This window comes from Equus caballus, chromosome 5, assembly GCF_041296265.1.
Source record: "Equus caballus isolate H_3958 breed thoroughbred chromosome 5, TB-T2T, whole genome shotgun sequence".
NCBI classification, from domain to species: Eukaryota; Metazoa; Chordata; class Mammalia; order Perissodactyla; family Equidae; genus Equus; species Equus caballus.
In genome coordinates this window covers 61,380,410-61,386,468 of record NC_091688.1, presented here as the reverse complement: position 1 = coordinate 61,386,468, position 6,059 = coordinate 61,380,410, and positions in this window count along the sequence as shown.

Here is a 6,059-nt window from a genome sequence, read left to right as displayed (position 1 = left end):
AGCCTCACACTAAGGGCTGGAATTTCCATTCTAATGGGGAAACAAGTCTTGTAGATCAGACATCTCAGGGCAGTGCTGGGTAGGATGCAGCTGGTGCCCCATATAGGTGCTAGGGCCCCAACTGCCTAACAAGTTCAGCAGAGCAGGGAAATCTGTGGGTCTGGAAGCACTGGATTTTAAATAAACAGAAGGGAGAAGGATACCTGTTTACGTTTATAGGGGTATGTGTACCCTCTGCCTAGTAGGACATGGGGATGCAAAAGCAGGACGAGCAGGAAAAGCAGTTCTGAACGAGAGCTTTATCATTCTCTGTGTAGCCCCCGGCAAGTCAGTTAACCTCTGCTAGCCTCATTTCAGCATCAGTAAAATGAAGATATGAGAACCTCCTTCCTGGGGGTTTGTGAAGATCAAATGAGATAAAGCAGGCAAGTGCCGGGCACATAGTGAGTACTCGGCGGATTGTTTGTTGCCTCTGTGGAAAGGCGCTGGCGGGTGAAAGGGCGGCCCCGGGGCTGTGCGTCCAGGTGGGAAGCCCAGTGGTTCCGACGCGCCGCCCTTTACCGGAAAGCTGAATTGCTCGCGCCCCCTGGCGTTTCAGTCGCGGTGATTGTCCCTGGACCAAGTTCTGGCCGCACACCCACCTCCTTGGGAAAGGACCGGGAACGCAGTCAGGAAGGGACCCACTGCAGACACGCTGGCGTGGGCAGGGGTGCTCCCCACCCCAGACCTGTGCTCAACCGCTTCCCTGATGGCCAAGTCGGGAGCACCAACCCCAGCCCCTGCCTAAGACACGGGTGGAGGCTCAAACTTGTTTTAAAAGGTGAGAGAATAACAGAAACCACCTCACAGGAGTGTTGTGAGCCTTAAATGGTGAAATCTAAGACTGCAGACTAGTTAGGGCATAAGTAAGCAGTCGGCAAGGTGTTCATATTATGTAGCTCCTAGAACGTGACCAACACATAGTAGGTGCTCGATAGCTATCTGTTAAACAAGGGTCAGGATGACTCTGTCAACATTTATTTATTTATTCATTCGTCCATTTAATTATGCTTCAAAAATGTCTTGCTCTTACTATACTGTTGATGATATAAAAAAATAAACTCTTAATAAGCCAAGTAAGTAAGTAAGAGCCAGCACTCTGTAGGAGAAAAACAAAGAGATTTCATCCATTCAAACATCCATCCTGCAGCTCTTACTAGGTGCCACTTACTGACTTGGGCACTGAGATAGAGAAATAAGTAAGTTACAGGTCCTTAGGGGCTTTAGATGCTGGTGAAAGAGACAAACACGAAACACGGTATTACATGGAGTATAATAAAAGTAGGAACAAGCTGTGGGAACACAATTAATCCCCTGTGGAATCAGGAATGATCTCACAGAGGAAATGATACTTGACCTGGTCTTGAAGGAGGGGCAGATGCTCCCAGGTGACGAAGAGGATGAAAAGGCATTCATGGGAACGAGAACATATGCAATGCACCGAGTTGCCAACAGGCATGGTGAGAAGTCTGGGGGGCGGAAAGTGGATCTGGAGAAGTAAATGGGAACACGAAAAGGCATGGTCTGCCCTGAGAAAGAGTTTGGACTCTATTTGGTGAGCCACTGGGAGCCTGAATCAAGGAGGTTTCATGTGCAGAGGCAGATTTACGATGGAGCCAATGAAGTTTAAGCTTCAAGGGCCTTCACTGGCACAGCCCCTTCCAAGCCCGGAAGGGCCCAAGCAAAGTGTTCATATAGTCATGTTTTTATAAACTTTGCAAAAGTAAGGTATCTTAATTGCGATCAGTTAAGACTGCCGTCTCTGTTTACTCTGACTTCTCCGATATCACAGTTTCCCCCCTGTTGGGTGGCCTAGGAGTGGTGGCCACAAGCATTTTTGGAATTCAGCTAAAGGTAAGTGGAATAGGGGACTATTTTTGAGTGAAATATATTTGTGTGGTTTACAGTCACTTCCATGTATAGTTGAGGTTTTGCAGCCATCCCAGTCTAGGAATGTCTTCCAGGAATGTGCCTATCAGTCATCATGCTGTCTCACCTTGCATAATGACATGAAGGAGCAGCACCAAAGGTTGTATTTTTATAAATATATCCTATAGCACTGCACACTAAAAGTAAAGTGGTAAGTGGAGGAGAAACAAGATTTTAAATGTGTGGAGCCAGAGGCTGGTCTCTGGAACATTCTTCCAGTTATCAGATGTGTAAAATTGTAAGTGGGTGATTAATTTCTCATCAATGCCTAGTCAAAACAAAATTTTTCTCTTGTCAGGAAAATACTCAATAATGCAGTGTACACCATTATAAATGCACTATATGTATGAAGATATAATCAAAAAGTATGGAGTCAAAGATATGTTTTTTAAAATTTTAGAGAATTCTGATTCTTGCAATTCAAAATGGAATAACAGGGACAGGATTTATTCTTCCACCTAAAACAACTAAACACTGAGCAAAATATGTTAAACAACAATTTTCAAGACATTGGTCATCTGGCAACAAAGGACAGAGATGGGAAACAAATGAAATGAGTCCTATGATTGCCCTAGCAGTAAGGGTGAATCAAGGCATAGCCTGACAATCTCCTCAAGTTGAGAGATGAAGCTGGAGTTGGGAGGGAAGAGTACTGGAGATGAATGCTGCAGTGAGAGAGACCTCCAGAGATCTTCGGAGGCTTCCCCTGGGGTCTTCAGCTGAGTACTAATTCACATACACATGTGAGGAAACTACCCAAGCCAATGAGAGAACCACCCAAAAGGTTTAGAAGGGACAATACTCAGGGTTCACATGGCACTGGGAATAGTTTCTGTTCTCACTAGCCAGAATGACAAATCTCATAATTCATGGGACATTGGATGGGATGAAGTACTCAGAAGGGTTTTGTCTCTATAGCGGGTCAAAATTAGCCTTAGGCTAAATGTTGCTCTGCACCCACCTAAAAAACGTTTAAAAGCAAGACTCAAAAGGGTCAAACTATTTACAAATAATTGCATCCCAGAACAAAGCTCAAGAATTTGCATAGGAAAACAAAAGTATCCACACTCAAAAAGTTAAAATTCACAATGTCTAGCATCCAATCAAAAATTACCAGGCATACAAAGAAGCAGAAAAATATGGTCCATAATTAGGAGAAAAATCAATCAATTGAAAATTAGCCAAAAATGACACAATGGTAGAATTAATAGACAATTATATTAAAATAGCTATTATAACTATATTCCATATGTTCAAGGAGATAGAGGAAAGATTGAGTGTGTTAATTAGAGACATGAAATATACAGAAAAGACCCAAATCAAACTTGTAGAGATGAAAACCACACTATCTGAGATGAAAAAGAACATTGGATGGTATTAACAGCAGATTATACACTATGGAAGAAATGATTGTTAAACTTGAACAAATAACAATAAAAACTATCCATAATGAAACATAGAACATAAAAAAAGATTTTTAACAATGAACAGAACATCAGTGAGCTTTGGGACAAATTCAAATGATCTAATATATTTAATTAGAGTCTCTAAAGGAAAATATTTTGAACAAATAATGGCCAAATCTTTCCAAATTTTATGAAAATAAAAAACCCACAGATTCAAAAATGTCAATGAGCCCTAAGCATGACAAACATGAAGGGAACCACACCAAAGAGTATCATAATTAAATTGCTTAAAACCAGAGATAGAAAGGAAACCTTCAAAAAAAAAAACAGAAGGAGAAAACCATATTATATACAGATGAACAGGGATAAAAATAACAGCAGACTTTTCATTGGTAACAATACAATCCTGCAGGCAGTGGAGCAATAGCTTTAGAGGACTGAGGAAAAAACTGTCAACGTATACCTAGTTAATTCTATACCTAGTGAAAATACCTTTCAAAAACAAATGCAAAATAAAGATTTTCCTCAAACACACACAAGCTGAAAGAACTCATCACCAGAAGTCTTGCAATACAAGAAATATTAAAGGAAGTACTTCAGGCAAAAGGAAAATGATATCAGAAATCTGTATCTACACAAAGGAATGAAGAGCACTAGAAATGGTAACTATATGGGTAAACATAAAAGATTATTTTTCGTATTCTTTAAATCTCTTTAAAAGTTCATCACAATGTATTGTGGGATTTATAACATGTAGAAGTAAAGTGTATGACAATAATAGCACAAAGGCTGAGAGAGGAGAAATTCGTGTTCTATACGTGAATCTATACTGTAATTGAATATGAATCTATATGATTGCATATGAATCTATACATAATTCTATACTATACATGGATCAGTATATTATATGAAGCTAAACTATGATAAATTAAAGATTTATACTGTAAGCCCTAAAACAACTACCAAAAAAAACAAAACAAAACAAAGCTCATAAGGCAACAAAGGAGATAAAAATGGAATCATAAAAAATAATCCAAAACAAAGAAAAAGAGGAAAAGGAAAGCAAAGAAGAGATAATAGAAAAATAGATTGTTGATTGAAAATCAACCATCTCAATAATCAGTTAAAATGTAAATGGTCTAAATAACCCAATTAAAGGCAGACAGTGTCAGATTGTAATAAAAAGCAAGACTCAAATATATGCTGCCTACATAAAAATGACTTTAATTATAAAGACACAAATAAAGTAAATTGCTATAGAATACTCCAACCAAATGCAGCTGAAGGCATATGTTTGAGTGCACACATAACATTCACCACGATAGACCATTAAAATGTCTCAATAAATTTAAAAGGATTTAAATCATACAAATAATGTTCTCTGACTACAATGGAATTAAATTAGAAATCAATAACAGAAAGGTCTCTGGAGAATCCCCAAATATTTGGAAAATAACACACTCCTAAATAACCCATGAGTCAGTGAAGAAATCAAAGGGGAAATTAGAAAATATTTTGATATGAATGAAAATAAAAACACAACACATCGATATTTGTGTTTTATCAATACAAGTATCAACAAATAAAGGAGGACTTCGAGGGAAATTTATAACACTAAATGTCTATATTAAAAAAGAAGAAAAGATTCAAGTCAATTAAGAAAATAGGAGAAAGTAAGTAGAAGAAAGGAAATTATAAAGATCAGAATAGAAATCAATGAAACGGAAAACAAAAACAATAGAGAAAAATCATTGAAACCAAAAGCTCGTTCTTTAAGATTAATAAAATTGACCAACTTCTAGCCAGAATGATCAGGAATAAAAGAGAAAACATTCAAATGGCCAATATCAGGAAGGAGAGGTGCCATCACTACAGATTGTACAGATATTAAAAGGATAATAAGGAAATATTATGAACAATTTTATGCCAATAAATGCAACAACTTATATGAAATGGACAAATTCCTTGAAAGAAGCAAACTAGGAAAGCTCGCTCAAAAAGAAATAGGTAAGCTGAACAGTCCTGCACTATTAAAGAAACTGACTTCTTAGTTTAAAACTTTCCCACAAAGGATACTCTAAGCCGAGATTGTTTCATTGGTGAATCCCACAAACATTTAAAGAAAATAAAATACTAATTCTACACAAACACTTCCAGAATACAGAAGAGGTTAGAACACTTTCTAACTCATTCTATAAGACCAAGCAGTAACATGACAAGAAAAGAAAGCTACGAACCAACATCCCTCATGAACAAAGATGCAAAAGATCGTAGCAAAATTTTATCCAGTCAAATCCAATAAATATAAAAAGATAATACATAACGACCAACTGGGACTTATGTCAGGAATGCAAAGTTGGTTTAACATTTGAAAGCCAATCAATGTAATTCATCAATTAACAATTCAAAAAAGAAAAACTATATAATCATGTCAATTATTCCCAAGTGATGCAATTCTAGAGACTGGAGAATTAATTCTACCAATGAAAGAATTTCCTGGTCAACATCACTGAAGACTACTTAAAAATTTCATCCCACAACTAGAAGGACGTGCAACTAAGATATACAACTGTGTACGGCAAGGGGGAGAGGGGTGTTGGGGAGATAAAAGCAGAAAAAAAAATTCAAAGGCTTATGAGCCCAAGTTTGTTGCTACGTCACCATATTTACTGAATATAGTTTCTG